The sequence below is a fragment of the Tachypleus tridentatus genome, chromosome 3 (genome assembly GCF_004210375.1).
Source record: "Tachypleus tridentatus isolate NWPU-2018 chromosome 3, ASM421037v1, whole genome shotgun sequence".
NCBI classification, from domain to species: Eukaryota; Metazoa; Arthropoda; class Merostomata; order Xiphosura; family Limulidae; genus Tachypleus; species Tachypleus tridentatus.
The window spans coordinates 35,289,125-35,316,797 of record NC_134827.1 but is presented as its reverse complement, the minus strand read 5'-3'; the positions used below and the strand labels follow the sequence as shown (position 1 = coordinate 35,316,797).

The following is a 27,673-nucleotide window of genomic DNA, read 5'->3' as shown; positions in this document are numbered from 1 at the left end:
TGTTTTTTATACATACTAAAGAACAGTTGATGAAACTGTGTTGTAAACCTGTTTTTTATACATACTATAGAACAGTTTATGAAACTGTGTTGTAAACCTGTTTTTTATACATACTATAGAACAGTTGATGAAACTGTGTTGTAAACCTGTTTTTTATACATACTAAAGAACAGTTGATGAAACTGTATTGTAAACCTGTTTTTTATACATACTAAAGAACAGTTTATGAAACTGTGTTGTAAACCTGTTTTTTATACATACTAAAGAACAGTTGATGAAACTGTATTGTAAACCTGTTTTTTATACATACTATAGAACAGTTGATGAAACTGTGTTGTAAACCTGTTTTTTATACATACTAAAGAACAGTTGATGAAACTGTATTGTAAACCTGTTTTTTATACATACTATAGAACAGTTGATGAAACTGTATTGTAAACCTGTTTTTTATACATACTATAGAACAGTTGATGAAACTGTATTGTAAACCTGTTTTTTATACATACTAAAGAACAGTTGATGAAACTGTGTTGTAAACCTGTTTTTTATACATACTAAAGAACAGTTGATGAAACTGTATTGTAAACCTGTTTTTTATACATACTATAGAACAGTTGATGAAACTGTGTTGTAAACCTGTTTTTATACATACTAAAGAACAGTTGATGAAACTGTATTGTAAACCTGTTTTTATACATACTATAGAACAGTTGATGAAACTGTGTTGTAAACCTGTTTTTATACATACTAAAGAACAGTTGATGAAACTGTATTGTAAACCTGTTTTTTATACATACTATAGAACAGTTTATGAAACTGTGTTGTAAACCTGTTTTTTATACATACTAAAGAACAGTTGATGAAACTGTATTGTAAACCTGTTTTTTATACATACTATAGAACAGTTGATGAAACTGTGTTGTAAACCTGTTTTTTATACATACTAAAGAACAGTTGATGAAACTGTATTGTAAACCTGTTTTTTATACATACTATAGAACAGTTGATGAAACTGTGTTGTAAACCTGTTTTTTATACATACTAAAGAACAGTTGATGAAACTGTATTGTAAACCTGTTTTTTATACATACTATAGAACAGTTGATGAAACTGTATTGTAAACCTGTTTTTTATACATACTATAGAACAGTTTATGAAACTGTGTTGTAAACCTGTTTTTTATACATACTAAAGAACAGTTGATGAAACTGTATTGTAAACCTGTTTTTTATACATACTATAGAACAGTTGATGAAACTGTGTTGTAAACCTGTTTTTTATACATACTAAAGAACAGTTGATGAAACTGTATTGTAAACCTGTTTTTTATACATACTATAGAACAGTTGATGAAACTGTATTGTAAACCTGTTTTTTATACATACTAAAGAACAGTTGATGAAACTGTATTGTGAACCTCTTCTTTCAGACAAATTATAGAACAGTTGATGAAACTGTGTTGTGGACCTGTTCGTTCATACATACTATGGAACAGTTGATGAAACTGTGTTAGGAACCTTTTCTTTCACACCTTTTAAAGACCAGTTGATTAACCTGTATTGTGAGCCTCTTTTTTTACAAATACTATAGAACAGTTTCTTTTCCAGTATTTATAACGGCAAAAGCGTAAAGATTTTTTAGTGTTTTTAAAGCTAGGATGGTGAGATTTTTCAACCTTTAAAATGTTAGAAAGGCAGAATTTTCATATTAATTACAATATAAAATTATCACACGTAAGATAACATGTTTTAATTCACAGTACAATGGAGGTGGTGCAGTAGTTACCTCTCTGTTAGTTTAAGTTTCAAGTTCTTACACTTCAGATTGGGGCGCGTTTTGTTTTTGGTTTTGTTGTTGTTTTTCTTTTTTGTTTTATTAACTCATATGTGAGAGTCGCGGGTTCAAGTCCCCGTCACACCAAACATGCTCGCCCTTCCGGCCATGAGGGCGTTATAATGCCACGGGTCAATCTCATTATTTCTTGATAAAAGTGTAGCCCAAGAGTTGGCGGTGGGTGGTGATGACTAGCTGCCCTCCATCTAGTCTTACACTGCAAATTTACCGACGTCTAGAGTAATTATCCCTCGTGTAGCTTTGCGCAAAATTCAAACCAAACCGCCCCCAGTGGCTCAGCGGTATGTCTGCGGACTTACAACGCTAAAAATCGGGTTTCGATACCCGTGGTGGGCAGAGCACAGATAGCCCATTGTGTAGCTTTGTGCTTAATTCAAACCAAACCTTTTTTTTTTCTCTCATTAAAGTACTTGTGAATACTATATACTTAATGCGCATGTCCTCCTGCACGCACGAGCTCAGACACTCTTTCTTTATTGAGTAACAGTCACCCTTTACTAAGTAACAGCATGCATGGCTGATTGAGGCACGTTTTCCCTCGTAAACCCCTCCATCCAGGAATCCCATCTTCACTGGGTCATGGGTAATGGCATCGATCGCTGTTCGGTTTCGTTTTATCTTGACGAATAATCAAGACGAGTTTTATTTCGTCACGCTCAAAAACAATTATATATGTACAGAGTGATGTTAGAAGTTCGTAAGAGCTACAGGGACTGCACGGGTAGGATACGATCTCTTTCATGGTTCACGGTATCATGTAAAGTAGTAAAACAAATCGTTCATGGCTCATAGTTAGGGAAATAAAATATTTTATTTAACGAAAATTTAAAATGAACATGAACTATTGACGTCGTCTAAAAGAAGCTTCAATATCATGTTATTTTCTGATCTGGCCACTATCTAGCGTTAACATTTCTTCATTAACTGACCAATTTCTGATTACACCATTACTTTCTTATCTGACCAATTTCTGACTATACCATTACTTTCTTATCTGTCCAACTTCTGACTACACTATTACTATTATCTGACCAATTTCTGACTACACCATTACTATTACCTGACCAACTTCTGACTACACCATTACTATTATCTGATCATATTTCTGACTACACCATTACTTTTTATCTGAACATTTTCAGACTACAACGTTACATTACTATACAAAATTACTGTCATACATATGTAAACAACCCAAACGAGCCGTTTTTAGATATATATTTTTTCTACAAGTGAGTTTTCTCGACATCACTGATTAAAATTATTATCAGACCATAACCTGACTACCACATGACTTTCTTATCTGACAGTTACGTTGCTGCACTACTAAAATCTGACTTTATATTGTTTTATTATCTGATCAGTATACAACTTTGACATTATTTTATTATCTTTAGCATTGCTTTACTACACGCTCAATATCTGACTATAACCTCATTTTACCTGACTCCTAATATCTGACGATAAAAATATTACCTGACCAATACTATATAGTATCCTCTCATATCTGACCAAAGTTTCACTATCACATTAGTTATTTAACTGTTGTCTGAGTGTCACATTGTTTCTTTATCCACATATTTCCTGACTACCTTGTTACTTTATCATTCTGACAAACATCTGACTATCGCATACCTTTTAATTACTAATAAATACTTAACTTGTTATCAAGTTATCTGACAACTACTTGTGTAACTTAATACTTTCTCATCTGACTAATATTAAACTAACTTGTTCCATTCAGGTATCACCTGATTCTATAGCCTGTTTAACTTCCTTCTTCTTGCACTACAATCATATTTTAATATAATAAAAACCTTTAATATTTTGTACTCATTACATACGTAATTTAAAATCTCTATATTTTAATTTCTCAGCAATTATGTCTAAGCCTTTCTTCTGAGTAACACGGATTAAACTGTCTCACGAAAATCTTTAATTCAAAACGTTACAAATATATAATATTATATGTAAGCAGCTTGCTTCGACATATTAGAACCATAAATTAACTCAGTAAATAATTAGTCTTGTATAATAGCCTAAATAGAATTATCCAATCTTCGTTGTTAGCTCTTAACCATAATAGATGGTTTAACTTTAATGTTCGTTGTGTTGAATATTGATGTAATAATAAAAACATTTTTCGAATTATTTCAAGATAATTTTGCGTTTTCCTGTAAATTTAATATAATATATTATACTGTAAAAGCTATTGTTTTGCCAAGTTGCAAACCTGCGTACAGGCGCGCGCGTTTAACGTCATATACTTCATTCAGCGGTTACCAATCAGAATAAGATGAAATACCTTTTGCCAATCAGCTGTTTTCGTGAATTGTTTACCCATGTTCGAACGACTGTGAGTGTTTCTGTGGTATAGTTCAAGATTCTTACGGGTAGCGCCACACAGTGGGCGGATCATATACCAGCCACGCTAGCAGCAGATTTGCTTGACAGAAGTCTACGATTGTTTGATAGACACAGTGTGGACTGTAGGGTTAAGAGATTCCATAAAATTCGTAGGATTAACACCGGTTGTAACGAGGAATGAAGCCTGTCGCAGTATAACATGGTAATAAGAGATAAACAATAGCGAAACTAAAGGTATACTGTTAACTAATTCGTTATAAATGCCCTATAAGTGCCACTTCGTCAAACAAGTTTCACGCGTCCAGGGCTCTGTGGCGACATCTGCAATCTGAGGTATGATTTGTTGTATTTCTACAAATAAATTGTTACAAATTTATATATTTACATAGACACTAACTAGGTTATATCTGTGTTTTGTTTTCTTTACCCTTAAATAAACTTCATGTAAACTTGCAGCAAATTTATCCATTTACGTATAATTATAATTCGTTTTATCTGCCCTTTTATGAAATATCTTATTCTATTAGTTTTAACAAACTTTACTCAAAACATGTCTTTAAAACATGTTAAGAAATAACGTTGTAAGTATTAGATTTGATGTTGGATACCAGATCTGTGGTGTGGTGTTGTACATACTAGAATTGTAATGATAAGTTATCGGTTGTTGGAGAGACATTTCTTGTGAATATGGTTCAGACGTTTCAACAAATAAACTTATTTTTAGTCGAGTCTTTATCTGTATAGAAAAAGTTAAATGTGTCCGCTCTGTAAACCAAGGTCATCACGTAGTTAGGTACAATGTCCACCCCAGAATAAGCTTCTAGAAAGTCCAAAAATCATTTTGGCAAGTATGGGTCGTGTCTTTGTTATCGTAGAAATATTCAACAAAATAGAAAACCACGTTAACAAAAAATATATATATATATTGTTGGTGCTGTCGTTTCGTATCACAGGTTTCAACAACTTGATAGATACGATGGTATTTTCGTATGTGTTATAAACTCACAACTGTGGCGTTGTGTCGTGGGAACCGATACTGTTGTTAATAAATAACTTGTCAAAATCAGTAATCCGAAGAAGGTCGAAACGTTGTTCGCTCTTCTACGTAAAGTGTTTTCTCAGCCCAAACGAGCCGTTTTTGCATATAAAGTAATCACGAGTGTTATCTGTTAAACATGTGACGTCACCAAACTGGAATTGATGAAAAACAACATGAAGACGTTATGAATATTTATAAAGACGAATAATGGACAGCTGTGATTGGATGAGACGCAATGAGACAATTCCCATGACGAAATATTTGATTGGTGACGTCACATGTTTAACAGATAACACTCGTGATTACTGATTCTGACAAGTTTCAATTGCTTCCCGATGGGTCGTCTATAAGTTAGCTTGTAACTAACATCACACTTACACAATGGACTAGTTGTGCTGCGCCCACCAGGGGTATCATGAACCAAATTTTGTTTTTGTAAGCCCTCAGAGTTGCCGCTGACTCCGCAGTGGTAATTTTAAAAGTTTAAAATACTAAAAATCGGGTTTCGATATCCTTTTCGGGCACAACAAATATAGCCCATTGCGTGCCTTTGCGCTTAACAACAAACGAACAAACAATTCTTGTGTGTGCTTGTTATAACTTTATTTATCTGTTAATTCTTTATAATATTTGTAGCGGACGTGGACTACAAATTCGACGATTTATAGTTTACATTCCGTTGCTGTTAAACGCACTCTGCACTTTGCGACCATTTACCTGACATATGAGTTACGGTCAAATATCACTATTTCGTGGACAACAATGGCCCAAAACTCAGCGGGGGGGATTCTGGACAACAATGGAGCAAAACTTAGCGGGGGGAGATGCTGTTGTCTTCTTGCCTTTAGAACATCAGTTCTAAATTAGGAATGACTATATACAAATAGCCCGTTCGTAGATTTGTACGAAATTCTGAAACCAAATTACGAAATATCTCCCGCCCCACCCAACATAGACATAAAAGTTTTAATTTTCAAAATAATTACAGATGTACAGTTACGACAGGAAGTGTTCGTACCCCTGCGTCCCGAGTAGTTTTTTGCTCATAACTTAAAAGGTATCACGTTTAGGCTAATAGACGTACAGTATATTATAAATATTATACTAACACACATCTACACACATTTTTGTGTAAATTAAACGACAAATAAACTGTTTATAAACAAATAACCAAAAATAGGAGGAGCAGAAAGTGTTCGTACAGTTCAGAACGTGTGAAAATAACTGATATTCCCGTAAACATTTTGTTTAATTTGGTGAATAAACTACATTATACCATTCCAGAACTAGATACTGGGTTCATAATTATTGGAATTTAGGCAGCAAAAAATGTACTACAAAAAACCGAATTATTGTAAAATACAAGTCTCGTGTGTCTCCTTCCGGTATTGCTACACAACTTAATGTGCCGAAATCTACTGTTCAAAGCATAATTACCAAGTTTAAGCTTACAGGATCAACTGCTAACTTCCCTCGTTCCAGACGCCCAACCAAAATTCCAGAGAGAACCAAGAGGAAGGTTCTCAGAGAGGTTAGTAGAAACCTTCGTTTAACACGTAATGATATACAGAAACTGGGGTTGAAGTAAGCACCTCTACAGTTACGAACATGTTACGCTCTTCTGGGTTCAAAACATGTCGTCTTCGCAGAACTCCATATTTAGAAGCACGATTGAGGTATTCAAGAAAGCATGTAGATAAACCGTTTACCTATTGGAAGAGTATTCTTTGGTCAGACGAGACTAAAATCGAGCTTTTCGGCCACAGTGATTTTCGCTATATTTTCCGTAAGAAGGGGGAACGAAATCTTCCAAAGAACACCGTCCCTACAGTTAAACATGGAGGTGGTTCGATCATGTTATGGGGTTTCTTCAGCTCTTTTGGTGTAGGCAGCCTTCACCGCGTCAACGGAATCATGAAAAAAGAAGAGTACGTTGATATATTAGGTACTTATATCAAGAATGATGCTCGGAACTTGCGGCTTGGGCGTCGTTGGATCTTCCAGCACGACAATGGCCCTAAGCACACATCGAAATATGTGCAATCCTGGTTGCAGAGGAACCATATAAGCGTTCTGGAATGGCTATCGTAGTCACCCGATCTCAACCCAATTGAAAACGTTTGGCATGAGTTGAAGACCAGGGTTCATCAGCGTCATCCGAAAAACTTGCAAGAGTTGGAGGCCTTCTGTAAAGAAGAATGGAAGAAAATACCAGTCGAGTACTGTTAAACGATCATGATGAGAGATTGTGTTAAGTAATTCACCCGAAAGGCTACACAACTGACCATTAAAGTAGACGCACGAACACTTTCTACCCCTCCTATGTTTGGTTATTTGTTTATAAACAGTTTATTTGTCGTTCAATTTGCATAAAAATTTATGTAGATATTTGTAATATACTATACATCTATTAACCTAACCGTGATACTTTTAAGTTATGAGCAAAAAACTACTCGGGAAGCAAAGGTACGAACACTTTCTGTCGTAACTGTTCCAGTATGTATTCGGATTCAAGGTCTTATTAATAATTTCATAAACTATGCATACAACTTCTGCATTTTTCTGGTGAATTTACTAAATTATTTTTAGTAGCTGCAATAATGGTTCCACGTGGTCGTGATGTTTTGTTTCTACACTTCTACCACCATATTCCTATATGAGTGGCCCGGCATGGCCAGATGGTTAAGGCATTCGATTCGTAATCCGAGGGTCGCGGGTTCAAATCCCCGTCACACCAAACATGGTCGCCATTTCAGCCATGGGAGCATTACAACGTGATGGTCAATCCCACAGTTCGCTGGTAAAAGAGTAGCCCAAGAGTTGACGGTGGGTGATGATGACTACCTGCCTTCCCCTCTAGTCTTACACTGCTAAACTAGGGACGGCTAGCGCAGATAGCCCTCATGTAGCTTTACACGAAATTCAAAACAAACCAAACCTATAAGTATATTATAACTAAATGTACTGTGCTAATAATAATAAACTCCTTGTAGATTCAATATCCACGTACCAACCTATAGGCAGATTGTATTGTTTGATAACACTGTTAATAGGGAGGAACATGAGAGAGACATCTGTGTTTCAAAACCGTAAGTGATTTAATTACCCACCTCATCAATGTACATGTTATTTGTTGTGGGTAATACTGTCGATAATTATAAAACAAAAAAAACACCCTTGTACACAGCTTGAGAACAACACGGTAAGTTACGTAATATTACGTCATTGGTATCTGGCAGTAGTACGCGCTCCATGCTTTGGTAAGATGTCGTCAGGACAATCATAAAGTGCGAGCGCGAACAAACCCGGTGCTGTATTGCCGCAAAGCGATATAAAGCACAGTTATCGCTGGAGTCAGTATTGGGATTTCGTTTCAAGAACTGACTTTACGACCGAAGTGTGGGTAAGGCTTAGAAGCTATCTCGACAGCTACGAAACCAGTTAAAGACCTTCCGCAGTAAACAACACGTGTTGCTGATAAATTCAAGAGCTCTGATGTGGAGTTTTCAGTCCAGCAACACCTTTCAACATTTGTTTTGTTCTTACAACTTGGTTTCTGAAATTTGGTAAAGAGGCGTGTTGTGTTTAGAACTATTTGTTTTGGCCTTCTGGAAATCTTGGGGCAATATACCCTCAGTGGCTAGTAAAGATAAGAACTAAAGATTTATATGCCCAAATAAAGAGACTGGTTTATCTTCCACTCACCAGAGGGATTTATAAATTCTTTGATGGTATAGAACACCCGTTTTCAATGGATAAGTTCAGTACTGTTTTTTATACAATTTTATGTGTAGCAACATCGTTTGTTTTTACCCTTTTCCTATATCGAAACCTGTTTATCTTTTCTTCTCAATATGGCTACAAAATTTTGTGTCTCAACGTACGATATTACACTTGTGTTTTGTTAATGAAACGTTCTTTTGATTAATGGTTCGCTGTACTTGAAGTCAAATTTCTCTTTTTCTTCGCAATAAAAATATAAACTTATTGATTTAATAATAAAAAGATATCTCATACGTCTGTTAGCGACTATGGTCGACATGTTATACAGAGATTAAACATTTATACAATAAATAGTTTATATACGGTTATAGTTGTCAAAATACTTTTTACTATAACCGCGTTCAGCTTTCGAGTAAAACTGGACGTGTAAAAAAACACTTAAAAGGTTGAAGGTCATTGTTGAATTGGACATGGTTTGGTGGACATTGTGTTACATTTACCCATGTTTCCTATAGAGTCACTCTGATATTCATTGTTAATTTAGTGTGTTAAATATGTTTCCTTACTTTCCCCGACGCTATGTTTCACGCATATATATATACGTCGTTTTAAAATTCACTCTCAGGAAAAATCTAATATGTCTATTATTTTTGCCTCGACCCAAAATGTGCCCCTCCCCCCAATGGCACAGTGGTATGTTTAGGGACTTACAACGCTAAAAACCGGGTTTCGATACCCGTGGTCGATAGAACACACATAGCCCATTGTGTAGTTTTATGCTCAGTTTCAAACAAGTAAACAAACGTTAAACGAAAAATAAAAGTACTAAAATTAAAACTTCACTGTCTATCTGGTTAAAGGTTGAAACTAACCCTGAAGTCCCCCAGTGGCACAGATGGTAAGTCTGAGGACTTACACACTAAACACCGGGTTTCGATACCCGTGGTAGACAGAGCATAGATAGCCCATTGTGTAGCTTAAAACAAACAAACAAACTAACCCTGAAAAACTGTTCCATCTGTTTTAATAATATTTACAATTTCACGCTTGGTTAATAAAATACCTTTTTATTAAACTTAGGTATTCCTCTTACTACTTGTACTTTTACCTCTAAAACTAAACCAGAGCAGGACTTTTGTGTAAAGTCTGATTATTTATTTTACATTTTGTCTCCCGATGGGGACAGCGATAAGTCCACGAATTTGCCACGTTAAAATTCGGGGTTCCATTCCTCGCAGTGGACATATAACGCAATTCACTGTGGCATTGCTCTAAAGCAAACAAACAAATAATTTAGATTTTTCCGAGCTAATAATGACCTTCGGGCAGGTATAAAAAGTATTTCTGGTACCGCAGCCATCTATCTGTCTATAACTGACATCTCAGTTTTAGTCGATTATTCGCGTTGCGTAATACGAACTTAGGCCAAATAAACACGATTTTGTTGTTTTCTTTGCGTAAGTTATTACTTATCTCCCTGAGGTTTTCTTCTCGTGATAGGCCACCTTCTCCACGTGTCTGCTGTTATTATATGTTTTTATTTTCTGGTAACTTCGATTCACGTGTAACGTGCATGTGCTTTTAAACATTCGTCACGCGCTGTTCGTAAATATAGAACATCTCGTGGCTATTCACTAGGGAGAGGAGGAAAGGGTTAACAACTTGTTTTGATTGTTGCTTAATAATGTTAATAGCACGTGCAACTCCGTAACAGAGCTCTGGATTCATATTCATACCGTGATGAGTTGAAGCTTGCATTCGACTGACACGTGCTAATCCAATTTCTGACACAGTGCTCAAAGATTCCCATAAATCCATGCTCTCAATGTCTTCTCTATCACTAGCCTACCTACCAACAAGATGTCGTGGACGTGGCACATAAATGAATACACGGTGATCTTTTAATGCTACAGACGCAAACCCATAAATATGGATAAACAGTTACAAAACATTCCAAAGCCCTCCCCACTTTGTAACGGTCAATACCCGAAAACAAATGCTGAAATTGCAAAAGAACATTTAAGGACACTTTCCATGATGCTTCATTCTAATAACATGATGTTTTCTTGTCGTGTGATCTCGTTACATCAATTTCACATGGGCTGGCTAGATGGTTAGGACGCTCGACTAGCAAGCTTCGGGTCGCGGGTTCGAATCCCCGTCTCGCCAAACATTCTCATCCTTTCAGCCGTGGGATCGTTACAATGTGACGATTAATCTCACCATTCGTTGGTAACATAGTCCAAGAGTTGGAGGCGGGTGGTGATAACGACCTGCATTCCCTCTGGTCTCTCACTGTTAAATTAGCGTAAATAGCCCTCGTGCAGCTTTGCGCGAAATTTAAACCATACTATCAAATTCACATAACATTACTATCGTGTTTTTAGTCTCGTTAAAGATTATACAATCGCGCCTTAATATTTTTCGTTTTGTTATATTCGTTGTTTATTACATATTAGGGAGTGCCATGCAAGAATAATGAAACATTTAATCATTTTTACTGAAAAGATAAACTTTGCTATATGTTCTCGTTAGGCATTGATAGAATTTGGTCCTTAATGTCTGTCTCACATCAGGTTATCTGAGTGACCACCGAGAGGAATCGAACCCCTCATATTAGCGTTGTAAATCCGAAGACTTACCGCTGTTCCCCCGAGGGACTGGTCTTTAATACGCTGGTCCTGCTTGTTTCCGGCCTCGGTGTGAAGGCCGAAGCAAGCACGAGCAGTCCGGTCCATTAAAACCACAACAGAAACGAAAAAAGTCACGAGGTTTACATGCGTTTTGTGGCATTAATTTTTAAGAAATTAACAAAACCTTATTACAGTATTGGAAAGTAATCATTAAAAAAAAAACTCGTATACTTTGTAGAATGGTGTTTTTGATAGATAGTTTGTGTGTGTTTATATACGATAACAAAATGCATAGTTAACTTCCCGGTTATAGCCCAAAGGTTGGCGTTCTCGAACTATTAAGGCGAACTTTCAGGGTTCGTGATTCATAGCCTCATGCGATTTGAACTCTTGGACCGCAGGCGTGCAATAATAAATAATAAATATTCCGTCAGCTAAGAGTACCCTAAAAGTTGGCGGTGTGTGCCGTTGAGTAGCTGTCTTCTCTCTCTCGTCAGTATTAAGTATGGTTATGTGTGGATAATCTTTGTGTAGCTTTGCTAGAAATTTTGGAGCAAACAATATTAGTTCAAAATGACAGAACTCGATGGAGATACAGGGGTTAAAAAAAATTAAAAACGATTTTACTTTTGATTTCATTTTATTTTCTGTCTGTTCTCAGGTTTTCAAGTTTCTGTCAGGAAATTCAGTATTTCATGGTAAAAAAATCCATGTAGCTGTTCTTGTGTCAGTTTGAAATTTGTATCTCCGTTTGACGTTGTAACACCTTTGTGAGGGTATATATGTCCTGCGATAATGCTTTTGGCATTTGGAACTATTGAGCCGTGTTCGGATCCACCACACAATACCACAGAATATTTCCCGCTCTTTAAATTGTGGTTGCGTGATAAGCGTGACAGCCATTCCGGAGGATGGTAGAGTGACACAGACTAGTTTCCATCCTTCTGGTCACTAGTCCAAAGCTTGGACGTCAGCTCTTGCTGTAAAACAGCTACATCTTTCTCTGTTTAATTCACCAAACAGTAACTAACAACGATGTTGGAGAAAACAAAAAGAAACGTTTAATCTGAATGTGTTTGTCACTAGATGTCGCAGTCGTGCACACCTTGTTCTTACCTCCGACATGTGCAGCTCTCCTGGCTTTAGGTCCGATGTGGGAACTGGAAGATTCAGGTTCAACGTGACCACTTCCTTCCTTGTTTTCTGATATACTGGAACCACAGTTTCAAATTTCCAGCCACTTTTAGTTATATATTATGACTAGTTTGGTTGGTTGCTGTTAAGCCCAAAATGGGCTATGTGTGAATACCAGCGAGGGGATCTAAACCCGATTTTTAGCGTTTTAAGCCCTGCGGACTTATCGCTAAGCCACTGGAGGTCTGTTGTTTTAGTAGCCTAATTAGTCGCATACAGTTGAATTACAGACACTCTGTGTTAACTGAGAGTTCTCTATAGTTGGTCTTTAGTTTCAGTTGTTCACGTAGGTCTGAAACTGAACTTTCTGGAACACCGTGAATGTTTCTTTTATCCTGATGTATCACGCGGATATTTCGTGGCGCCAATCTTGGACCTTTATGGCAACACCGAGTTTCTCTAGGCATGACTTTTTCATGGTATCACTTAGGTTTGTTTTTTGTTGTTTTTTTTATTTCGAACAAAGCTGCTCGAGGGATATCTGTGCTAGCCGTCCCTAATTTAGTAGTGTAAGACTAGAGGGAAGGCAGCTAGTAATCACCACCCACCGCCAACTCTTGGGCTACTCTTTTACCAACGAATAGTGGGATTGACCGTCACATTATAACGCCCCCACGGCTGAAAGAGCAAGCATGTTTGGCGCGACGGGGATGCGAACCCGCGACCCTCAGATTACGAGTCGCACGCCTTAACACGCTTGGCCATGCCGGACCAGTATCACTTAGGATTTTTTTAATTTCTTCATCACTACGATTTTTATGGCATTACTTTGGTATTTCTGATGTATCATTATCTGTGGTAGTTTTATGGTAACGCTCTGGGATTTCCTATGTACAAGTGTGATATTTTTACGGTAACACTCTGGGGTTTCCCATGTACAAGTGTGGTATTTGTATAGTAACATTCTGGGGTTTCCCGTGTACAAGGTGGTATTTATATAGTAAAACTCTGGGGTTTCCCATGTACAAGTGTGGTATTTGTATAGTAACATTCTGGGGTTTCCCATGTGCAAGTGTGGTATTTTTACGGAAACACTCTGCGTCTTTTCTAAGCAGTTATTTTGTTGATATGAAACGAGTGAAGAACAAGAACAAATGTTAAAAAGTAATGTTACAAGACGTGAAACGCATGTACACATGAATTTCATTTGTTTTTCTTGTTCCAGAATCTAGGTTTCAGTCCAGAGTGAGAGAGAAGTATTACAAAGAACGAGAAGGAAACCTGGAATATTCTAAGTAAGGTAAGGTAATTATTAAGTAAGATAACAGTAATAATATAAGTAGGAGAAACGGTGTGGGTAATAAATGTAACTCTGAACCTGATTGGAGGAGAAAACGTTATCCTGAAATTAATACTAGTTGTGTAAAATTCACTTGTACTTGCACGTGCATGTGGACTCAGGATCGGTTTCAAGCGTCGTTTCTTTGTAATTTAATTGTGGCTTCCGGTTGACACAAAACTCGACGTTGTTGTGTAGAACAGCTCTGATATCGAACGCGTCACGAATCTTCGCAGCGTCCAAAAAAATTGTTTGATCAAAACCCTAAGGTTGAACAAGTTTACTTGTTGTTAAACGTAAAGCTACATGATGGGCTGTCTGTGATGTGCCCGCTATAGGTATCGAAATCCGATTTTTAGTGTTATAAGCCTTCTGAACTACCGCTGAGCCACTGGAGGGGGGGGACATGATTTACCGAACATGATCGAGAAATTAATATTGATCTACTGAACATTTTTATCGGTTGTATCATAGACAGATTTATCAAACATAGATTGGCCAACAGACACTAACTTCCTGCATCGTACTCTGGCTTCAGACTAACCTACAATAAAAGTAAATGGAATCACCTGAAACTGACCCTTTCTCCACTGACCAACGACCTTAAGGCCACGGTTTCTTTACTTACCGTGCACATGCAAGCTTCAGTTCATTGGAGAGTGTTCTTATCAAGGTTAAAGATTGTTTATTACAAATTTTCGTGACCTCCATACCAAGAATGCTTGTCCAGTCTTCTCGTTCTTCGTTATATGAACGTACAGGTTCGTGAATAGATAACAGTAGTAGTGGTCAAGCTGTAATAGAGAGAAGCCAAGTTAGACGTTGAAGTCCGAGGTACGTCTCGTAACTGTTGTAAGCTTAAAATAACATTTCGTTTGACAGAAACAAGGTGTGTAACAGTTATTAAAATGTTTGACAGAAACAAGGTGTGTAACAGTTATTAAAATGTTTGACAGAAACAAGGTTGTAACAGTTATTAAAATGTTTAACAGAAACAAGGTTGTAACAGTTATTAAAATGAATGACAGAAACAAGGTTGTAACAGTTATTAAAATGTTTAACAGAAACAAGGTTGTAACAGTTATTAAAATGTTTAACAGAAACAAGGTTGTAACAGTTATTAAAATGTTTAACAGAAAAAAGGTGTGTAACAGTTATTAAAATGAATGACAGAAACAAGGTTGTAACAGTTATTAAAAAGTTTAACAGAAACAAGGTGTGTAACAGTTATTAAAATGAATGACAGAAACAAGGTGTGTAACAGTTATTAAAATGAATGACAGAAACAAGGTGTGTAACAGTTATTAAAATGAATGACAGAAACAAGGTTGTAACAGTTATTAAAATGAATGACACGTTTTTGTTTCTGTCTTTCTATAGTTCTACATGATTTTAATAAAATATTAAGATAGTTTCTGACTTTTTTTTACTGAGATAATAGGTTCGTTACCGACACTTACTATCTTTGTTTACTAACATACAAAAATGTTTAAGACTTTATCAAGACAGACTTTTTTGCTAAAGTTGTAGAATTGTTGTCATTCATAATCTTCTAAAAGAATAGCTGTTGAGATCCACATTTATCGACTTTTTTTTATCTTGTTACAAATGTCTTGCCCCCTAGTGGCACAGCGGTATGTTTGCGGACTTATACCGCTAGGAACCGGGTTTTGATACCCGTTATGGGCAGAGCATAGAGACAGCCCTGTGTATCTTTGTACATAATATCAAACAATAACGTCTATAAATGTCTCGTACACTCTCGGAGTATAAATATTTAGAAGTTACATTTCAGGCCTCGTGATGGTTTATAACGCTAAAAAAAAATAATAATAGAGATTCAGATTGGGATACCCCAAGTGGGCAGAGCACAAATGTCATTGTGTGGTTTTGCGCTGAACAACAAACAAAATACATTTCAGACCTTATTACAGTACAGGTAATTTATAAAGTCAGAGTTGTATTTGAAATTATGTCTTCGGTTAAAGTGCATTATTCCAGCTGCAAGCGTATTTATGTATTCGCAGCTCACCTTACGAACTAAAACTTACAACCTGTTTATTTGTATTTGTATACTAGGCTTGTTTAAGTAACTGTGTTTTTGTTTATCGTCTATTACTGTGCACCAGATGTTATATATGACCACGTCACCGTCCATAACTAAGCGCGCGTGTATTTCAATGTGAGGCAATATTTGTGATTTAAAATTGATTTTTAAATTGGCAGGTGTAAACTCAGTTAAGAAACCTTAGAACCAAGGTTGTTTAAAATGTTAGTAACAATGTGTTAATCGCTCATAAAATAACATGAGAACGTTTAATCCCTCCTGGTGGCTTAACGGTAAGTCAGTGGGCTGATAACGCTAGAAATTAGGTTTCGATACCCATGATGAGAAGAGCACAGATAGCTCTTGTGTAGCTTTGTCTACAGAACAAACAGAATTGTTTAGTTTTCACCGGGAAGCCCTCCCTACTTTGTATTAATAGACTGGGAGGAAAGGCAATTGCTCAATATCACCCTCCGCCAATTTTTGGGCTACACCTTTCTGATCGAATAATGGTATTTTAACGTCAGTCTTATAGCAGATCTACAGTGCGTATTTTATGCAGCAACGGGTTATGAACCGCAAACCCTAGGATTCACAGACCCAGCACACTAACTGGTAGGCAACACATAGTTTTTTTAACTACAGCGTAACGTTGTGTAACAAAAATAGCATGTCTGTTTGTTATTAAATACAAAACTACACAATGAGGTATCTGCTCTGCTCATCGTGGATATCGAAACCCGGGTTTTTGCGTTATAAGCCTTCACAAATCTCACATGAACAGCTAGGGAGAGGCTAAAATAATAATAATATATGGTGATAATGACAAAACATTTGTTCTTAATATGGATAAATATTATATATGGCCAACCATCAGTTCAACTGCTTTTATTTGCCGTTTTTATTATTCTGTCGTGCTTATAGTTCAGCTGTTCGTGCATGGTGTTAGCTGATCTTTATATCACATCAGATATTTCTCTAGGTGACCACCAGGCAGATCAAGTTTGCATAATTCTCCAGCTAAGTATTAAGACCACAAATTGAGACACGAACTGATGTTTATATTAACTAACCTGACTTGAGTGTCGTGGTCAGAATGTCATTTATTTTTGTGTATTGCTTCAAGTGGGGTCAAAAGATACCGGGCCACGCGGGCGAAAGGGAGTGTTTAAAAAACCAAAAAAAACAGTGAGAAATATCAAAATCCCATTTAAGTCTAAAACTTACTGTCCTAGCTCTGGAAGGTAAAGAAATGTCCTGAGAACAGTTATGATGCTCAAGTGGACATCACTGATTACTGTTATTGTTTTGTGTGTGTGTGTGAATAATTTGTCCGTTCATAGCCGTCATGTCATTTCTAAGAGCGTCACGTGCATCCGTAAGTTGTTCGATATTTTCTCAGAGCACTTTTAAGATCAAGAATGCAGTTGGACACAGGTGGACGTCGGTCAGTCTGTTTAAAGTGTGAAAAGATTAATTCAGGTACCTATCCATCACGCTTTTCTTAAAAGCCTCTGTTGTGTCCAGTTTTCTTCGTGATGCTATCCTGGGGCTATTGTACTATTTTCTACGTGAAGAGGTAGTGTAAAATAATAACCTTTGACCACATGCTTTACTAAATAATCCAGGCTGATGACCAATATCACTGGCGCCAAAAAACTACCTAAGGGCAGTACATTGCAAATATTTAACTGGACAATAGCTTTGACCTCTGTGACCGGTTAGTGTCCTCAATAAAGGTCATTGGGAAGGGATTAGAACAAAACAGATGTGTGTAAAATAAAACAATGCGAGAGAACAACAGTTTAAGAGAAGTAGGCTTAGCGTATGCAGTGAATGTTTAGCAAAGCTTATTTAGGGATTCAAGAAGTAGGAGGCTGAAAAGGTCAGCAAATGATGTTCTGTAAGTATATGATAAAATAAGTAGCTCTTACTTAGTTTGAATTTTGTACTTTAAAACATACATGTCTATACTGTCCACATTTTTAAAGCCTATTTCCGAATACTGAATGAACAATGGACAATGCATTATAAGGTCACTTTCGTTTCTGGCGCATGAGTGGTATGTGTCATGGATACATAACACAACATACCGTATTTTATGCCTTCTAAGACGTTACAACGTGGAAGACGCACCTTAATTTTGGAAAGACAATTCTTGGAAAAAATATTTTTTTGACTCACCGACCAACACCTTGATACAGACTTGACTTTTTTCAACCTACTGAGTAAATACAGTAAAATATATATTATTCACAGTATATAGACAATATTAGTTAAATTAAACGTTTAATGCTATTGAAAATACTTGTAATTGGTAAGTATTGAGATTGTGATCTGTATGAGAGACCGTTTCAAGTAGACCCTAAGCTAACCTCATGTTTTAACCAATCACTTTGTCTTGGAAGGTGCACGTGGATTTTTCGAGGTAAAGTACACGGAGGCTATCTACGCTATCCCTCACTAATTTAGGAGTGTAAGACTATAGGGAAAGCAACTAGTCATCACTACTCACCCGCCGCTAACTCTTGGGCTACTCTTTTACCAACGAATAGTGGAATTGATCAACACATTGTAATGCCGCCATGGCTGAAAGGGCAAACATGTTTGATATGACGGGGATTCGAACCTGCAACCCTCAGATGACGAGTCGAGTGCTTTAATCACCTGACCATGTTTAATATGAAAACAAAACAGCTTATCACATTACCTTCATGTTATTTTTGGTTGTCAAAATTTTATTTTTGATCTTTTAAATTCTGGTAGATATTTTTTTATAAAATATTTTCTTTGATCTCTTCATCTGTTATATTTTAATAAATATGTTAGACATTCACTACGTAATTTTGTTAATGCTGCAATAAATTAGATGTTTCACTAGATATCCACTAGGCGCAGAATTTGCTTTAAAAATAATTATGGTTTATTTTTAAGGAAAACTACACCATAGGTTAATTACGTTCTGCCCACCGTAGTGATTAAAACCACGAATTTTAGCACTCTAAGTGCATAAACTTACCGCTTCCCCATCGATGAACTAAGTTTGTTTTCAGGAAATTTTGAACAATAATTAGTTACACGTTGTATACTACCTTAGTAGGTTAATTATTAATAATTAAATAGAAATATAGAATTCAACTGAAACAAATTCGTCTCTACCTCCAAAATGCACCTATAATTCACTTATTTCATCAGTCTTGAAGTAATTCTTTAATCACATTTTTAGGAAAAATAAATTTTATCATGAACAAAAACACTTGTGCTTTTCATGGATTTTAGCTTAGTAATTAAAAAACCTGGTGCGGACATTACTACAGAAATTTTCAACTCTTTCGACTGTAGAAAGGAAAAAAGATATTTGTTAGTAATAATAAAGGTTTATTTTTCTTAATGTTTTAAAACCAAGTAGAATATATATTTGTTAAAACATCTAAATATTTGTCAATTAGCATTTACTCACCGCGTAAACCTTAAACACTGACTGCTGTTAGTATTAGTAGGCCTAACTGTAGTATAATTTAAGCATTAGGACTAATACGTAAACGTAACATAAGGCTTAGCTGAAACGCAACTTGGATTCTATTTTACTGTTATATCATCGAACTTATGAAACAAAATAAAGAATAAAAAAAACATCATTTTCTAACAAATCCCCACGAATATTGCACTGTGTAGTTAGTTATACACGAAGTTTTCTATACAGGGTGGCTCGTAAGTTCCTACCCATCCATATGTTACTATGTTATATTCAATTACGCATGTATTATAAATTTGTTTCTTTTTTTTCGATGGCCGATGTAAGCCCATTTACACTTGAAAAGCGTATTGTGACAAGTACGTGGGTACATGAGCGCAAGAATACTGGCGACACCACACAGATACACTGGATACATAAGATATATAGATGGGTAGGGACTTAGGGGCCACCCTGTACATTAAAACGAGCCTAAAACAACAGTTACGAATATGGCGCATTCAACATAAACACAATAGTTGCCCTAACAATAATCAAGTTGTAATTTTGTTGCTGAGCGACAATGTATATTGTTGAGCATCAAAACAAAAATCTGAGTGACAAAGGAAATAAGCCTTTTATAGTTAGAAATGATGTTTACTTGAAACAAAATACCTAGTGAATGTCTAACAGTTTTGTTTAAATATTCAAGCAGTATCTACTTAATAATTTTAAAGTAATGGTTATATGTTTTTCATTTTTCGAAAGTTTTATTATAATATTTTAAACCATTCATTGAACACTTTTATTAAAATTGACCCTAAAACCTTGAAAAAGCTAGCTTTGCCATCAATAGCCATTATTAACTCAATGATTGTTATTGAGCCCAGAGCTATACAACATCTGTCTGAGCTATACCCACCATCTTATTCAAAATCTGATTTTTAGCGCCACAGTCCTTCAAACCAAGTGAGGCCCGGCATGGTAAAGTAATTAAGACATTCGATTCGTAATCTACGGACTCGAATCCCCGTCACACTAAACATGCTCGCCCTTTCAGCCGTGGGGGCGTTATAATGTAACAATCAATCCCACTATTTGTTGGTAAAAGAGTACCCCAAGAGTTGGCGGTGGGTAGTGATGACTAGCTGCCTTCCCTCTAGTCTTACACTGCTAAATTAGGAACGGCTGGCGCAGATAGCCCTCGTGTTACATGAAAACTAGCATTTCGTGGAATTTTTATAGAAATGTATTGTCCTTACCGGGCGAAATATTCGTTCAAAAAGGACTTTTGTGCACTAATAAATTGGTTGTGGTTATGGTTACACACCGGATATGCTGTTACAACACAGATTTTCTTATCGGGGTAAGTTTGTCAGCAGAAACGACCGGTCAACAGAAATCTACCGCCATTTTTTTATGTTACGTAGTTACTTACTTTAATTTTACTTCGTATAATTATTAATCATTGTTATTAAAAGAACAAAATGAAGTAGAGGTCACTTCAGAAACTAAAAATATTCATCCAAATTGACACGAAATTAATTATAATATTTATGATAACTTAACACTAATATTTATTTCTAATTAAAGGCAAAGAAGACTAAGCTTACAAAGGTTTAATAACCAAAAAAACTCAGTTGTTTCATTTCTTTTTGGTTGAGATAGTGAAGTCGCGTGCTTTGCTTAACAGTTCCATTTTTGTCGACTGCTCGGTTTGGTTTGTTTTGAATTTCGCGCAAAGCTACACGAGGGCTATCTACGCTAACCTTCTCTAATTTAGGAGTGTAAGACTAGGGGGAAGGCAGCTAGTCATCACCACCCACCGCCAACTCGTGGGCTATTCTTTTACCAACGAATAGTGGGATTAACCGTCTCATTGTAACGCCCCCACGGCTGAAAGGGCGAGCATGTTTGATGCGACAGGGATTCGAACCCTCGACCCTCGGATTACGAGTCTAGTGCCTTAACCACCTCGCCATGCCGGGCCAACTTCTCGGACTTTGATGTTTTTAAATTCAACGAGTGCCCCGGAAAGTCAGCTGTTAGCTTTATGAACTTACCAGCTAAAACCCGACAGCTAGATCCGACAGCAACAGGCCAAACGTTTGATATTAATAATTTGGTATAAAATTGACCAAACTGTAGTGTTAATGTAATCATTCTACTTAATTTCACATTCACCATTCTTTAACTAAAGCTTTTGTATGTACTGTAATGGTGACAGAGCTAGCTAGCCATGTCTTATTAGTGTTGGTACACTCGGTTACAAGTTCAAGCACATATTAATTTTTAATATCTGTCTACAACAAACACTCTAAAAATAATTTGAAATGATTTACCACACTTGTAAGAAATTAACACCTATTTGATATCTGCTACACCCCATAGCAACAGGGAAACAAACGTGAGCCTAATTCAGTATTAAAATTGACCTGACTGTGGTATGAATTTGATCAAAGTTGACTGTTGTATTTGCCAAGTGACCGGAAATTATTTATAGCAGTTTTAACGAATTGAAAAAGAATTTTAATTGGATCTTAAATAATAAAAACTCAGAACTCAGCTGTCGGTAGTCTTTAATCTAGTTCTTTTACTGACGTATTTTGAAGAAAAAATACATTGCCAGTTTAATATACAAACATTACTAATGGAGTCACCAAATTCAAAGAGCTCCTTATAATAGTTTGTCTCGTCACTTAGTGGCTCACAGTAGTGTTGTGCTATTATTTTTGTTAGGTGGTAATGGACATTAATGTTTGTTACTTAGCAACGCATACTAATGTTGTTACTTAGTAACGAACAATAATAGTTATTTTTTATTGTTGTCCAGTTAAAGATATTGATTTACTGATGTTAGTGTCGTATAAAGTATCTACTTTAGTTGTTAAAAATGTGACATTTTTTATTTAGATAGAAGTGTTTCTAAGTCTAGGTATTTCTGACCTACGATTCATTATTTAGTATGTACTCAAACTAGTCAGTTTCTGAAAACCTTGTAATCTATAAGTTGCTGTGATAAGTTGAGGAATCATGACCTATATTTCATGTGGTCATCATTCCTCTCTTTAACTCTTTCCCAGCCCAAAAATGGCACATGACCTTGTTGCTAGTGCTTTTTCTGTGAAATCCTGCTTTTCTGCGCTAAGGTCACGTGCTTTGGATTTTCTGAATCCAGTCAACAAAGCGAGGCTGTATGTTAGTGTTTGAGGTTGGCCAAGAGGTCAAACATTGGACAGCGCTTACTTACTGCCTGGTTTCTTTCAAAGAATGTCCGCTCCATATGCAAGTGACCACAGCTGCTGACAGCATTACAGACCACATGTGGATGAGCTACTAATGTAACTTACTTCTTGGCTCTAAAAATATTGACTAAGCGATTGGAAAGTTTCTCTGTTTTGTTGGTATCAGCTAACCTTCAGCCCTGGTATTTGGTAAGTTTTCGGCTCGGTGTGGTTTGTAGCAAACGCTATCAATTCTTAAAATTACGCTTATTGTTCATTTCTTTCTTATTGTTTATATTCAAGTGTGAAATGGGCCTATTTAATGTTCACTGTAATTGTGGTTTATGTGTGGTAACAGTTCTTAGATTGTGTATTTTTAACGAATACACTTTATTGTCAACCATCACCTTTCTAAGTCGTCAAGTTCGGTACCACTTTATGGTGAACAACCATGTGTGGTATTTGTTTTTATTATTAAGGTCCATCTTTTCCAACACATCGATTGCTTATAATCTACACTTTTTGGTATTTGATGTAGAAATGGGTGGTGTTTGTTTTTTTATTTCGCGCAAAGCTACATGAGAGTTGTTTGCGTAAGTCGTCCCTAATTTAGCGGTGTAAGACTAGGGGGAAGGCAGCTAGCCTTCACCACTCACCACCAACTCTTGGGCTGCTCTTTTACCAACAAATAACGAGATTGACCGTCATGTTATAACGCCCCCACGGCTGAAAAGGCAAGCATGTTTGGTGTGACGGGGATTCGAGCCCGCGACCCTCAGATTACGAGTCGAGCGCCTTAACCACAAATAGCGTCTAAACAATAAGTTATTTACACACATACGTACATTTTTCGGAATTTTCTTTTTTATAGACGTTGGAACAAATCTCAAGTTGTTTTTTAGGAGGGGAGCTGATGTGCTCCACCCACCCTGGTATCTTTGAGGTGTATTTTTAGGTCACTTCCTATAAAATCAATTTTAAATGTTTTTTTCTATGCATGCAAGAAATTTTAACGAATTGTTTCTGACGCCTGTATCTTAAGTCTGTACGTCCGTCCGTTGTTATCTGATAAACATGTGGGAGAGGGAAGATAAAAACATTTGTAACAACGTTGCGCCGATTAGCGTTGTCAACCTGAACAGAGAATATTTACTACAGTGTAAGAAGAGGCGTTCAGATCGAGTTTCTGGTCTTTGACGACTTCGTGAAATTGAGACACAAACTAAATCTACGATTTGCCAGTTAGATGGTGTCACTGTATCTGTATTTATTACAAAATTACTCGAAATACCTACGTTGTTCCTAACTGATTATGGACCACCCACCAGCCAGCAACAGTACCCTACCACCCACCATCCACACTAAGGAGTTGAATACCACTCTTAAAAGAAATGTTAAATATCGAAATGTAAAAATAGTATTGTGTTCTAAAGACATATGTCCCAATTACATCTCACCTTGCCCTTACCGTTCTTGTTAATTAAGTGTTGTGTCTTCTGCAGGAATCGAGTCCCTAATTTTAGTATTATAAGCCCTTAAGCTTACCGTGGAGTCATTGCTATATTATAAGAAATATTAGAGTGCATGCTAGTGACGTATTATTAATTAAAACTACAATAAATTTAATAGTTATTTATCAAAGATAATTGTTAAAACTAATACTGTGTCGCAGGTATCGCAATAACAATAATCACAAATCGTTTTATAAAGTTGACTTGTGCGAACTTTCTGGAACGAAGAAAGCCATTACCCGCGGCTAGAGGGAAAAGACCACTATCAGTTTGTTGGTTTCTACCAGTTTTCGGGACTTCATGAGGGGGGTTGGGGAAAAATTAACTCACTGATCACTCACTAAAAAGGGTAAGTTTGTAAACTACTAACTTTAACGTTTATAACAACAGAATGGCATTCTATAGAACTGACACATTTAGTTTAGGTTTCAAATTTAAAACAGAGGTAATAAATATTCTGTTTCAACCCTAATCTCAAACCACGAAGCTCTTGTATCTTTCCTAAGTAAAATAATATATGTAGCCTTAAATTGTATTATGCTGTACAAACACAGTACAAATAACACATTCTTGTTCGTCACTGCTAAATTAGGAACGGCTGACACAGAGAGCCCTCGTGTAGCTTTGAGAGAAATTCAAACCAAACGACAGAAACTAGTACTTTCTTAAAGACGAGGAACACACTTGAAATAAAAATGTATCTCGGATCGGCTGGTATGGGTATTAACACTTCAGGTTAACCTGAAGACCTAAGAAGGTCGAAACGTTGTTCTCTGTTTATCAATAAAAATGTTAATACCTATACCAACCGTTCTGAGATACATTAAACAGGTATTTTATTTCTAGGTTGGGGAGGCGTTCAAATAAATTTAATTATTAAAAAAAACAATTAGAAATTGATCGAATTAAAATAAAATTACACTCATTATGTTTAAATAATTAAAAATAATTAATTTTATGTATGTTACAAACTTTACGCTCAACGTTTTATGTTTGTGTGTGTGTGTGTTTTGTTGTTGTTTTCAAACATTAGCTGCCAAAGTTTCACTGACCCAAATGAGAAATTCAGTTTGAAATACTTATTACGTACAAGTTGTCATGTTCTGAAACTAAAACATTCCTTAACTGCTTCCCTTTGACAAACATTTAGCAATGTAACCGGTATTTAGTACTTGTAGGAACGTTGATTTGGTTGGTTGTTTGCTATTCGGGAAAAAAATTGCACTATCTGTGTTCTCCCTACCATGGATATCAAAACCCGATTTACAACTTTATAAGTCCGCACTCTCACGAGGGAAGGGGGGGGGGCTGAAGATGCGAAAACGCATGGAATAATCGCTGTTATTTGCAGAGGAAGATAAACCACTTCTTTCAGTGTAGTGGTTTAAACCTGCAGTTTTCAGACAACTTTTCAAAGTTCAAGTACTGGGTTATTACTAGTCATTTCGCGCTGCTATGTTTGTGACTTTGTCATTCTGTTCTCTATCTAAATTCTGGGCACGCATGAATCACAAGGTCAAAAACAATTCGTAAAGTGAAAGTAAAGTAATAAGTTATTGCGTAACGAATAGTGTCACTTTCACCTACACGTGGTAACAGGTGGTGTCGAAACCAACTAATCTTTCGCCAGTTGTGCCACGTGTTTGTTTGCTTCTCCTAAAACTGGTACCGTCGGTGGGACAGCGAAAAGTCTTGGGATATACAATGCTAAAATTAGGGGTTCGGTTCCTCTCGGTGGATACAGCAGATAGCTTGAGGCGCCTCCTATAACAAAACACACACACACTTTCCTAAAATTGTTAACACGTTACTGCTGCTCTAACCTGGAATTTAGATTGGTAGAAAGCTGTTTATTAGCTATTGTTTTAGGCAACCTCATCAGGCGCATGATGCCAATGAGAAATGGTATTTTAAGGTCACAGGATGATGAAAAATACTGAAGTAATTGTTACAGAATACTTAATTTTAGACACACTTGTTAGGATTGTATGGAGTCGAGTAGTAACGAAGATGGATTCTTGAAGGTGGATCGTTTTTAACACCCCAAATAATCTGAGACAACCAGAAGGAATGCAATTTAAATTTTGTTAACCACTAAAGGGGATATATATGGCTGCTATAGGTGGAAGGATCTTTTGAAAGAGCAGTCGTTTTATAATTAAGTTTCATGTTTCATATGCTATGAAGGGGATATGGCTGCTATAGTTGGATGTTTTGAAAGAGCAGTCATTATATAATTAAGTTTCATGTTTCATTTGCTACTTGAGAAATTAAATTTTCTTTCCTTAAGTTCGCAAAGTAAGTTATGACAGTTCATCTTGCTTCAGGAAAAAATTACACGACTGATAAAGGAAGCTTTCTAAAACTATTCTGTGTTATGAATGAAAGAAAGCCAACACTAACACACCCAAAATGAATCTTGCTTTACCATTCTGTATATTTCTTGAGGATATTACTTGTTACCCGAACATTCGAAAGGGTGTGGAACATGTTCTTATATTTTCAAAAAGCTGAGGTACCTCATAAAAAATTGGTTAAGAGCATCAAGAATGGTCAATTGGACTGTAAAGTGGTTGGGTGGGAAAGAACAAAGCGATTTTATCAATGAAGTCCAATCAAATTTGACCATTGCCACTTTTCGAGTTCGTCAATGGTTATTTGGCAAATGGCCTTCACTGAATTGTATAACAAAGCGTTTTTATCAATGAAGTGCCAATCAAAGTTGACCATTGCTACTTTTGGAGTTCCTCAGAGGTTATTTGGCAAATGGCATTTATTTATATAATGTTAAAGGTAACGTATTTGAGTTATCATAATTTGGATAAGACGTTTATTATAACTGAGAGCCCACTCAACCGCTTTACTGAAACAAGAAGTTCTTGGCATAATGGTTGACAAATTTATCCAATCATCGAACTAGCGCTTATTGCTAGAAGTAAAACAAAATCTCAGTATTTATAGACACCGAAAAAAGGAAAGGGTAATTATTATGTTCCACCTGCTTTGGATATCGTGTACAGTTTCTTACCTAAGAAATGATACTGTCATGATGAAACTTTGTAGAATGAACAGCAACTGTCTGTTGTGGAGATACAAATAGAGGACGATGTTTCGAAAGTCTTCCGCCTTTCGACTGACTTGAAGACGAAAGGCGAGAGACTTTTGAAACGTTGTCCTATACACTTGTGTCTCTACAACAGGCAGTTGCCATCCATTCTACAAAGTGTCATCATGAATACTCTGCCTAAACTATCCATCAAAGGATACTGCCATATTGGAAAGCCTTTAGAGAAGCGTTACTTGAATGGTTCTGGGTATTTAAGGGTTGAGTTAGCTTGAAGGGAGAAG

At 36.3% G+C, this 27,673-nt stretch overlaps 1 protein-coding gene across 3 annotated transcripts in view; it reads left to right on the top strand.

The window, feature by feature from the left end:
* Positions 1-27,673, top strand: part of LOC143246693 (uncharacterized) — a 135,957-nt gene that overhangs the window by 89,854 nt on the left and 18,430 nt on the right. For 2 of the 3 annotated variants that reach the window (XM_076493776.1, XM_076493775.1), the window contains exon 3: positions 13,976-14,050. The gene's annotated coding sequence lies outside the window, so the exon portion shown is untranslated. Of the gene's footprint in view, positions 1-4,135; positions 4,555-13,975; positions 14,051-27,673 lie in introns of those variants that run through there. The other variant, XM_076493773.1, reaches the window with a different exon arrangement.